General features: G+C 48.6%; 1 long non-coding RNA gene across 2 annotated transcripts; it reads left to right on the forward strand.

Annotated features, from left to right (window-relative positions):
- The first annotated feature begins 5972 nt into the window (after positions 1-5972).
- LOC135057511 (uncharacterized) lies at positions 5973-6501 on the forward strand. 2 transcript variants are annotated; one of them, XR_010244176.1, is made up of 3 exons: positions 5973-5998; positions 6105-6154; positions 6189-6501. It is a non-coding gene; the product is annotated as an uncharacterized LOC135057511 (long non-coding RNA). The 2 variants fall into 2 exon arrangements; XR_010244174.1 differs by having other exon boundaries at positions 5975-6016.
- Positions 6502-11875: the final 5374 nt, after the last annotated feature.

The following is an 11875-nucleotide window of genomic DNA, read 5'->3' on the forward strand; positions in this document are numbered from 1 at the left end:
TCTTGTAGGTCTCCTGTAAGACAAGACTTGTAGAAATAATGAAGGCTGGGGTACTGAGATATTGGAGACACTGTGGTATTGGAGGCACTGAGGTACTGGGAGTACAGGGAGTGCTGGGAGGCCCTTGGAGGCACGGAGGTGCTTGGAGGCACGGAGGTGCTTGGAGGCACGGAGGTGTTTGGAGACACCGAGGTGTTTGGAGGGACGAGGTGCTTGGAGGCACGAGGTGCTTGGAGACACGGAGGTGCTTGGAGGCACGGAGGTGCTTGGAGGCACGGAGGTGCTTGGAGGCACGAGGTGCTTGGAGACACGGAGGTAACTGGAAGCACGGAGGTGCTTTGAGGCGCGGAGGTGCTTGGAGGCACGAGGTGCTTGGAGGCACGAGGTGCTTGGAGGCACGGAGGTGCTTGGAGGCACGGAGGTGCTTGGAGACTCGGAGGTGCTTGGAGGCACGAGGTGCTTGGAGACACGGAGGTAACTGGAGGCACGGAGGTGCTTGGAGGCACGAGGTGCTTGGAGACACGGAGGTGCTTGGAGGCACGGAGGTGCTTGGAGGCACGGAGGTGCTTGGAGGCACGAGGTGCTTGGAGACACGGAGGTAACTGGAGGCACGGAGGTGCTTTGAGGCGCGGAGGTGCTTGGAGGCACGAGGTGCTTGGAGGCACAGGATGCTTGTAGGCACAGGATGCTTGGAAGCACAGGTTGCTTGTAGGCACAGGATGCTTGGAAGCACAGGATGCTTGCAGGGACGAGGGAGCTCTGGATCATAGCTTCCACAGGAGAAACGAAGATACTCAGGCATCGGATCTCTGCCTGGTATCTGATTTTAAATTCCCCGCCCTAGCCTGATTGGCGGAGCAGGCAGGTGACGTCAGACCTGCTCCGCCTCCTTGCCCTCGCTTGTGATGGCGGCGTCCTTGCTTCCGGGAAGCCGCCGGAGAGCAGCGCCGACCCGCCGCTGAAGCCGGAGACTGACAGGGGAAGAGAGGCGCCGGGCAGACCAGGCCACCCGCAGGGACAAGCGCGGTCGCCGCTGCCCGAGGTTCGTGACAGTACCCCCTCCTCCAGGAGTGGCCCCTGGACACTTCCCGGGCTTAGTCGGATGTCTGGAGTGGAAGATCCGAATCAGACGAGGAGCCGTTACTTCAGTAGCCCCAATCCAACTTCTCTCCTCAGGTCCATAACCCTTCCAGTCCACCAAGTACTGTAATTTTTTATGAAGATAACGAGAGTCCAGAATAGCTTTGATTTCAAACTCCGCTCCAGCTTCTGCCACTACGGACGTTGGCCTTGGGAGTGCTGAGTGGAACCGATTCAGTATGAGGGGACGGAGTAGAGAAACATGGAAGGCGTTAGGTATGCGAAGATGGGCAGGCAAACCCAGTTTACAGACCACAGGATTTAAGACTTGTAGCACAGGGTAAGGACCGATGAACCTTGGAGCGAATTTCATGGTGGGCACCTTCAACCGGAGATTCCGTGTGGACAGCCATACCCTGTCCCCAACTTTATATTGAGGTGCGGCTTGCCGTTTCTTATCTGCAAAGAACTTGTACCGAACAGAAACCTGCTTAAGATTAGCATGAACCTTTCTCCAAATTTGTCCAAAGTGTCGTAGAGTGGACGCTACAGCAGGAACCTCTATTATCGGAAGGCTTGGAAATTCCGGAACACGGGGATGGAACCCGTAGTTGACGAAAAATGGTGATTCCCCAGTGGAAGAATGAAACAAATGGTTATGGGCAAACTCCGCCCAAGGCAACAACTCCACCCAGTTGTCCTGTGAAGGAGAGAGATACAACCGAAGAAAAGTCTCTAGATCTTGATTGACTCGTTCCGTTTGTCCATTTGTTTGGGGATGATAAGCAGACGAAAACTTAAGTTTAATGTGTAGAGTTGAACAAAGGGCTTTCCAAAACCTGGCGGTGAACTGTACTCCACGGTCAGAAACAATCTCTTGTGGCAACCCATGCAAACGAAAATGTTCTCGGATAAACAATAGAGCCAGTTTCGGTGCTGTCGGGAGACCAGTCAAGGGCACAAAGTGTGCCATCTTCGAAAAACGGTCAACGATAACCCAAACGGTGTTGCAACCCTTGGAACAGGGCAAGTCAGTGATGAAGTCCATGGAAATGTGAGTCCAGGGTCTCACAGGGATAGGCAGAGGACGAAGTAACCCTGCAGGAGGCAGACGAGGAGATTTATGTTGTGTACATTGGGGACACGAATTAACGCAATCTTGTACATCCTTCCTCATGGTGTTCCACCAGTAAGACCTTTGCAGAAACTTGTACATCTTCTGAGCGCCGGGATGACCGGAAAACTTGGAGTTATGGACCCACAGTAGTATTCCTGGGCGGAATCTAGCTGGCACGGACATTCTTCCAGGAGGAGGAGCTGGAGTAGTTAAAGCAGCAGAGACAGAAACTGGATTCAGAATTAAACCCCGCTCCGGAGGTTCATCCTCGTCTGTGGGAACCTGTGAACGGGAAAGCGCATCTGCTTTAATATTGAGAGTCCCGGCACGGTACTTGATAATGAACGAGAATCGGGAAAAGAAAAGTGCCCATCTCGCCTGGCGAGGATTCAAACATTGTGCGGATTTGATGTACAGTAAATTCTTGTGATCCGTGTAGATGGTAAACACATGTTTAGCCCCTTCTAGAAGATATCTCCATTCTTCCAAGGCAGATTTGATTGCCAAGAGTTCCTGGTCTCCAATAGAGTAATTTCGTTCGGCTGGAGAGAATTTACGAGAGTGGAAGCCACACGGATGTAATTTCTTATCAGAGGAATGCTGGGAGAGGACAGCCCCCACCCCGACTGAAGATGCATCAACTTCTAAGAAGAAGGGTTCCTCGAAATTTGGTTGTTGGAGAACTGGAGCCGTCATGAAAGCTAACTTTAAGCGAGAAAAAGCTACAATGGCTTCCGGAGGCCACAAACTAGGATTAGAACCCTTTCTCGTCAGGGCAGTAATGGGTGCAACAATGGTGGAGAAACCTTTAATGAATTTCCTGTAGTAGTTCGCAAAGCCCAGGAACCTTTGTATTGCTTTCAGGGAAAGAGGCTGAGTCCAATCACGAATGGCCGACAACTTTTCCGGATCCATGCGAAGCTCCGTCCCCGAGATGACATAACCGAGGAACGGAATAGATGTTACTTCAAAGGTACATTTGGAAAGCTTGGCGTAGAGATGATTCTCTTGTAAACGGTGTAGCACCTCTTTGACTTGAGTCCTGTGTTCGACAAGATTCTTGGAAAAAAATCAGTATGTCGTCCAGATATACCACAACGCTCTGATACAGCATATCACGAAAGATTTCGTTGACGAATCCCTGGAAAACCGCGGGAGCATTACTAAGACCAAACGGCATCACCAAGTATTCGTAATGCCCATCTCGGGTATTAAAGGCAGTCTTCCATTCATCCCCCTCTCGGATGCGTATAAGATTATAAGCTCCTCTCAAGTCGAGTTTTGAAAAAATGCGGGCACCACGAACCCTATCAAATAACTCTGTGATTAGTGGCAAGGGGTATTTATTCTTAATAGTAATGTCGTTTAGGCCGCGGTAGTCGATGCATGGTCTCAACCCCCCGTCCTTTTTCTTCACGAAAAAGAAGCCTGCACCAGCAGGGGAGGAAGAGGGGCGAATGAATCCCTTGAGCATATTGGACTTAATATACTCCGACATGGCTTGAGTCTCGGGAAGAGACAGAGGATATGTGTGACCACGAGGTGGCGTCTTCCCTGGGACAAGGTCAATAGGGCAGTCCCAAGGCCTGTGAGGTGGTAACAGGTCAGCAGCTTGTTCCGAAAATACGTCCTTGTACCCTTGATATGCCTCCGGAATGTGCTCTTCATCCGTTTTGGAGGTAACACGGAGCGGACAAACAGGAGTAAGACAATTAGTGTGACAAAAGGAACTCCAGGACATAATTTGTGACGACTTCCAGTCGATGTGGGGGTTATGACTTTTCAGCCAAGGCATTCCAAGAACCAGATCATGGGGCATTTCTGGGATTACCAAGAGTTCCAAATCTTCCTGATGTAGAGCCCCGACCCGCAGCTTAACTGGCCCCGTGCGCCACATTATGAGACCTTTGGAAATTCTAGTCCCGTTGATAGCCGTCAGTGAAATTGGCCGCTCGATAGGCCGTAACTTTAAACCCAAACTTTGGGCACAGAAGGAAGAAACGAAGTTCCCTGCAGCTCCGGAATCCAATAGGGCTTCACAAGACCTGGAGACTGAATTGGAGACTAGAGTTACTGGAAGCAAGCAGTCCGAAGTTGGAGAAGCTTTTGTCGTAACTCCCAGCTTGACTCCTCCGGAACAAGCTAGGTCTGCCCGTTTCCCGGACGGACTTTACAAGATTTAAGAAAATGATCTGCGGCTCCACAGTAAAGGCAGAGTTTACCCTCACGACGACGCTGTCGTTCTTCCGGAGACAGTCGGGAGCGGTTAATTTGCATGGGCTCATCTGAGCTAGGTGAGGCCACCGGCCTAGGAGTAGGATTCCGGAACCTGGAACGATCCGAACGGTTACGTTCTCTTCCACGCTCCTGCATCCGAAGATCCACCTTGACGCAAAGGGAAATCAAATCTTCTAATGGATCCGGCAGATCTCTAGTAACCAGCTCGTCTTTCAGCCGGTCGGAAAGACCGTTCCAGAAGGCAGCTCTCAGGGCATCATTATTCCAGCGTAGTTCGGAAGCAATGGTCTGGAAATGAACCACGTACTGGCCCACGGAACGGGCGCCCTGCCGAACACGGAGCAAATCGGAAGAAGCAGTGGTCATTCTGCCGGGCTCGTCGAAAATCCTTCGAAAGGACGAGATGAAGTTGGTGTAGTTGGAAACCATGGGATCAGATCGTTCCCATAATGGAGACACCCAATCCAAAGCAGAACCTTCCAACAGAGAAATAATATATGCTACCTTGGACCGGTCTGTAGGAAAGTTGTGTGCAAGTAGCTCGAAATGTACCTCGCACTGGTTCAAGAAACCACGACAATTTTTGGGACTCCCATTATAGCGGGACGGAGTAGGCAACTGAAGGCGTGGAGTGACACCGGCCGATGGTTGAACATTGCTGGCAACGGCAACTGGTGCGACTGCTGGAACAGGGGCCGGAATTACTGAGGCCAGAGACGCCTGAATCTGATCCAGACGCCCGGACAACTGCTGGAGGTACTGCATCACCTGACCTTGTGCTGCTTCCTGACTTTGCACTCGAGAAGCCAGGTTCTGGATGGCACTAGAGTCCGTGTTCCGATTCCCCGAGTCCATGAGGCCTGAGTATACTATCACTGACCTGGTTTGGGAGTGTTGTGGACTCGGGGCTTCTTCCGATGACCGGGAAGAGGAACCGCCACTGGGTCGTAGTAGAGATGGCCGGATGTAGGTCTTCCTCATGCAGGACTAAGACGGCAGGCGGGAGGCCCAGAGGAATTCTTGTAGGTCTCCTGTAAGACAAGACTTGTAGAAATAATGAAGGCTGGGGTACTGAGATATTGGAGACACTGTGGTATTGGAGGCACTGAGGTACTGGGAGTACAGGGAGTGCTGGGAGGCCCTTGGAGGCACGGAGGTGCTTGGAGGCACGGAGGTGCTTGGAGGCACGGAGGTGTTTGGAGACACCGAGGTGTTTGGAGGGACGAGGTGCTTGGAGGCACGAGGTGCTTGGAGACACGGAGGTGCTTGGAGGCACGGAGGTGCTTGGAGGCACGGAGGTGCTTGGAGGCACGAGGTGCTTGGAGACACGGAGGTAACTGGAGGCACGGAGGTGCTTTGAGGCGCGGAGGTGCTTGGAGGCACGAGGTGCTTGGAGGCACGAGGTGCTTGGAGGCACGGAGGTGCTTGGAGGCACGGAGGTGCTTGGAGACTCGGAGGTGCTTGGAGGCACGAGGTGCTTGGAGACACGGAGGTAACTGGAGGCACGGAGGTGCTTGGAGGCACGAGGTGCTTGGAGACACGGAGGTGCTTGGAGGCACGGAGGTGCTTGGAGGCACGGAGGTGCTTGGAGGCACGAGGTGCTTGGAGACACGGAGGTAACTGGAGGCACGGAGGTGCTTTGAGGCGCGGAGGTGCTTGGAGGCACGAGGTGCTTGGAGGCACAGGATGCTTGTAGGCACAGGATGCTTGGAAGCACAGGTTGCTTGTAGGCACAGGATGCTTGGAAGCACAGGATGCTTGCAGGGACGAGGGAGCTCTGGATCATAGCTTCCACAGGAGAAACGAAGATACTCAGGCATCGGATCTCTGCCTGGTATCTGATTTTAAATTCCCCGCCCTAGCCTGATTGGCGGAGCAGGCAGGTGACGTCAGACCTGCTCCGCCTCCTTGCCCTCGCTTGTGATGGCGGCGTCCTTGCTTCCGGGAAGCCGCCGGAGAGCAGCGCCGACCCGCCGCTGAAGCCGGAGACTGACAGGGGAAGAGAGGCGCCGGGCAGACCAGGCCACCCGCAGGGACAAGCGCGGTCGCCGCTGCCCGAGGTTCGTGACAGACTACTTCTTCTGGCATTGTGCCTATGTTACTCTGGAATAAGTCCCATGGGAGGGAAAGTAAAATTGATATTGTGAAGCTCAGGAATAAAGTATTGGGTCATTTAGATGTGGGATTGCTGAAGCTGGATACAAATAAACCAAATTAGCTTCAGAATGTAATCAATGGGAAAATCAATGTTGAAGTGAATATACTTATTTTGAGAATGTAATTGACATATTGTATTGTATTACCTTTTGGAAATCATTTCAAATAGTAAATGTGGAGAGCTGGAAATATGCCCCTATAAAAGTACCCCTGTGAAATTACTACTGTATGTTTACAGTGAATGATGAAATTGCAAATAGGAAGTTGTGGTTATACAGTAAATGACATAAACATTGAGGGTTAATTATAAAGATGCAAACCTGCATTAATGAGGCAAGTCAACATAACTGGGACCGATCTGGACCATGATAATTTGTCCCTGGGTCTGGGGGGACCCCTGGGAGAGGTGGACCCAGGACATGTGTCTACAGTGAAAACACCACCTAAACCACCACCAGATTTATCCATCCCCGGTAGTGGTGAAAAAAAGACACAAAGTAAATCAAACAAAAATATCTAGGGAGGTGGAGGATCTCAATGACACAAAATTAGTTATAAAAATAAAGTGTATTGGGTCAGGAAGAGAAAAAGATAAAATCAATAAAAAAATGGGGCTGCAGGTGTATGGGAGGGGGAGCAATGGCGTTCTCTCTTGGCCAAGGTGATAAAATGTCTGGCTGTGGCTCTAGTAATAGTTCCAAAGGGCAGGATAAATGCACTATCACAATCAAAAATAACTAATGATCAGCATCAACATCAGTTGGGGTAGAGCATGCTCAAGTTATACGGCTCTGGACAAGCGCATATTGTTATGGTCTGCAGCAAGTGCCTTAAATGTACTCAGCCAATGCTTGTACATACTCTCTGTACTCTATTCTGAACTTCAGAAGGTGTAAGGACCTGAATCAGGTACATCCCAACTTAGGATTCAGTCACGATTGATCAGTGTTTTTTTATTTACCCCTGGATGGAGTTTGGAGTTAGCCACTACCTGATTGACAAGCTGCAGGTATTTGGGGGTGGAGACAGGGAGTCAACTTCAAATTCAGCTGTGTCACCACCATTTTTGGGGCATGCTGAAACCATCGACTGTTCCCTAGATGCAGATTCTCTGGCCCTGGCAACTTAGGAGTGGCGGGCATTCTTAGAGTTGCTCAGATGTCCAATAGTCCTCCCAATGGTTGTGATGTGGATCTGATGTTGGCCTTTAGACGCAGGTAGCGGTTCTGAGGGGTTCGGTATGGGATACTACCGCCAGTCACCATATCGACGCCGGAATCCCACTGTTTATATTGCCGGCGGTTGAGGGGGGTGAGCGCAACTAAGCCCCTTGCAGGCTCGGTGGTTCGCTGCACTCGCTACAGGTTCTATTTCCAGTCTATGGGTGTTGTTGACACCCACGAATGGGGATAGTCCCTGTCAGTCTGCATGCCGACAGTTGGGCTTTCCTCCGGGTGGGATTCCGGCGGGGGCATAGTGGCCGGCAGTCTCCTTACCGCTGGTCACATAACCGCATCCCGTTCTGAGAAGCTGGCAGTGGGCGTTTTTACAAAAGACAGCTCCTGCTGCATTAGCATACATTTTCAGATCCTCTGCTACTGAAGATGCATCAGTGACCCGGACTGCATCCATCTCTGAATCAGGCCGTAAGTGTCCAGATCTCTAGGGGAGAGATTCGTAAAAAAAAAATTGTGCATGAGCAGTGCAAATAGAATGCAATTTGTGCAAGTAAAATGTGCTTATGCCCAACTCTACTTCTGCCCCTGAATCTGCTACTTACAGTAAACATGGTGTTATTTTACAAATAATTACAGGTTGAGTATCCCATATCCAAATATTCCGAAATACGGAATATTCCGAAATACGGACTTTTTTGAGTGAGATTGAGATAGTGAAACCTTTGTTTTTTGATGGCTCAATGTACACAAACTTTGTTTAATACACAAAGTTATTAAAAATATTGTATTAAATGACCTTCAGGCTGTGTGTATAAGGTGTATATGAAACATAAATGAATTGTGTGAATTTATACACACTTTGTTTAATGCACAAAGTTATAAAAAATATTGGCTAAAATGACCTTCAGGCTGTGTGTATAAGGTGGATATGTAACATAAATGCATGCTGTGCTTAGATTTATGTCCCATCACCATGATATCTCATTATGGTATGCAATTATTCCAAAATACGGAAAAATCCCATATCCAAAATACCTCTGGTCCCAAGCATTTTGGATAAGGGAGACTCAACCTGTATCAGGATTATTAATGGTTCTTTAGGGTATGAGTCTTTTGAGTCATGTTGGGTCAAGTCTAAGTTATCCCTAGCAACTGATGATTTAGTCATGGTGCTGCAAGTTAGCCTACTAAGAGACCTCACTGGCAGCAACGCTAGTCCATAGTGGAGGGTGCTAAAACACATCATCAGTGCACCATTGATTGCAACACCGAAGACTGCATCTGCCCTATAGCAGTTACAATTTTACCACAGCGCTCTCTCTTAGTGACACACCCACAACATTCCCATATCTGACTAGCCAGCCCCGTTTTACCTCCAAGAAACCCCCCACTCCCACCGAAATGTAATCTCTCTTCATACAATTGTGATCTGTGTCTCAGATCGGTAACTATTTGGGCACATACTCAATTAGCTCCATGTGTAAGGCGTCTAACTTAAATGTTAAAGGTCCTGGGCTAGAGTCCTAAGTATGACATTAATGAGAAATAAGTGTGTTAAATAAATGAGAATGTAACTGAAGGTGCACATGTGCTCCTATATTTGCTGGAGCCTTCCTGCCTGCCAGCCCCGCCTCTTCCACATAGCAGTAGAACATTGGTCACTGACAGGGTGGCCCCTCAGCGTGCTGATCATTCTGACTGCAAACTGCTTCCTTCACAGGTGAGATCATCAGCAGGCTGTGGCCCCCCCCCCTCTCACCATTGGCTCAGTACATTAGTACTGGCTGTATACCCACATACCTCCCAACTTGATCTTCTCCAGGAGGAACAGAATGCTCTGCTTCTGGATTTCCCTCTTAATTTATGATTGCCATCACCTGTGCTGAAACACCTTTCTTATCCATCAACCTGTCCAAAACAGGTGTCATCAATCATAGATTAAGAGAAAAGTCCAGAAGCAGAGCATTGTGTCCCTCCTGGAGAGGGTCATGTTGGGAGGTATGTACCCATGAAGCATACCTCCCAACACGACCCTCTCCAGGAGGGACAAAATGCTCTGCTTCTGAACTTTTCTCCTAATTTATGATTGCTGGCACCTGTTTTGAACAGGTTAATGGATAAGAAAGATGTTTCAGCATAGGTGGTGGCAATCATAAAATTAAGAGGGAAGTCCAGGAGCAGAGTATTGTGTCCCTCCTGGAGAGGGTCATGTTGGGAGGTATGATGATGGCAGCCCTGTCCATACCACATGGACACACATATACACTAGTACTCGTGTTTTTAGTCAGAAGCCAGATAACCTACTATTATGTTTTTATAGTGTGGAAGAAAACAGAATACCTGGAGGAAACCCAAACAAATGCAAGGATAAACTCCAAACAGATAAGGCAATGTTTGGAATTGATTCTTTAACCCCAGTGCTATGAGGCAGCAAAGCTATCCACTGCACCACCATGCTGCCACAGATGTGAAAGTTCCTAGCTAAATGTGGGCAACAAATTAATTTTAGCCCTATTTACTCTCCTGGCATGTCTGTGAGACATTTACATTTTGGGACGTTGTTCTGTTGGGGATGCGTGTGCAGCCTTGATGGTGAGCAGAGTACTGTCCACACTGTGGATTAATTTGCAGGCAATGACCACTCAGGTAGCTTAACCAGGGTCTGTAGTTTATTGAAGAAGTAGAAATACAGCCCTACTCATTATTACAGATATTGGTTCTACTATGGAGTGGAGTCTGGATTGGCAGATAAAGTGGGGTAGCGTCATTGATCTCAGGAGCTAAGAGGAGGTCATCCATCCACCACCATGACGCTCAATAACAGTGGCAAGATGGTGCCGTGAATGGACAGATATACTATAAATGGTCATCTTGGTAAGTTGTTGAAGACTGCGCAGTAGTGCACTTCCCTTCTAACACATTCCACACTCCCAAGCAAGAAAACCATGCTCCCTCATCTTGTATGACTCTAACATGTGCAAAGTAGATTTTATTAGGAAGGATGAGATGTCTCAATGAGATTCCAGGGTTATAGTTAGTGCATTTACAGGTGTGTTCCTGCCTGGGTTGTTGGGTAGTCTCAGAATCTTTTACACTCATGAAAAAGAAATGTATTCCTACATGTGCTTGGACGTGAGATACATTGGAAATTGATCTATGTTTATGTGTCCAAACAATGTAATTTCAAGTAAGAAAAAAGGTTGAGCAGAGTCTTCACTCGTAGTGCTTCCAGCAGAGAAATGTGGGCGTGCTCCTATGTATGCAGCAGGACTAATAGATCCATTTGCACACAATGAAATGTGCTGCACACCATCATATTATTCATCTATGACACCCATTAGGTAGGAGCATGTTTCAGGTCTCAGTACAAATGATGTAAATTCAATTACATGTCCATGTGCAATTTGGGAAGGACTTTATCAGCAAAATGATTACAAGCTGAAAGGTTATTGTCCTCAGTGCTGTCTCATTTATCTCACCATAGAAATGCTTCTGTAAATCACGTTACTATGGGACAAAGGGAGTAAGCCATTAAGTCATGATAGTGTCAGCGGTAGCTGTGGTGCACAGAAATTCCAGTTGGAACCAGTCAGGAACATCTACTAATAGCCCTTATTCCGTGCCATCAGGAATTCATTCATAACCCTGCACTATTTCTAATGTCAGAGCTTTAAAGTTAAGTAGACTAGTGCCAGGTTCAGTTCATCTATTAATATACAGAAAGATGTGCATCTTTACATCACATTAAAAGCAAATAAAAAAATTATCTATAACTATTTCTGTGTAAATTCATAGCTATGTCCAGTGCCGTTTCTTGCAGGGGGCAGCACTTTGCGGGTACTTGTTTACCCCTCCTCCCTCTTCCCGAGTACTCATGCTCGGGGGCGGAGTTTCGCAGAATGACACGGTTGCGTCGTGACGTCACAACGCAATCTTGTCATTATGCGAAACTCCGCTCCCCGTGAAAACTCCGCCCCCACTGTATAAAATGGGGACTCTTGCCTGCCGTACTGTGTAATATGGGGACTTTTGCCTGCCGTACTGTATAAAATGGGGACACTTGCCTGCCGTACTGTATAAAATGGGGACACTTGCCTGCCATACT

The sequence above is a fragment of the Pseudophryne corroboree genome, chromosome 1, assembly GCF_028390025.1.
Source record: "Pseudophryne corroboree isolate aPseCor3 chromosome 1, aPseCor3.hap2, whole genome shotgun sequence".
Taxonomy (NCBI): Eukaryota; Metazoa; Chordata; class Amphibia; order Anura; family Myobatrachidae; genus Pseudophryne; species Pseudophryne corroboree.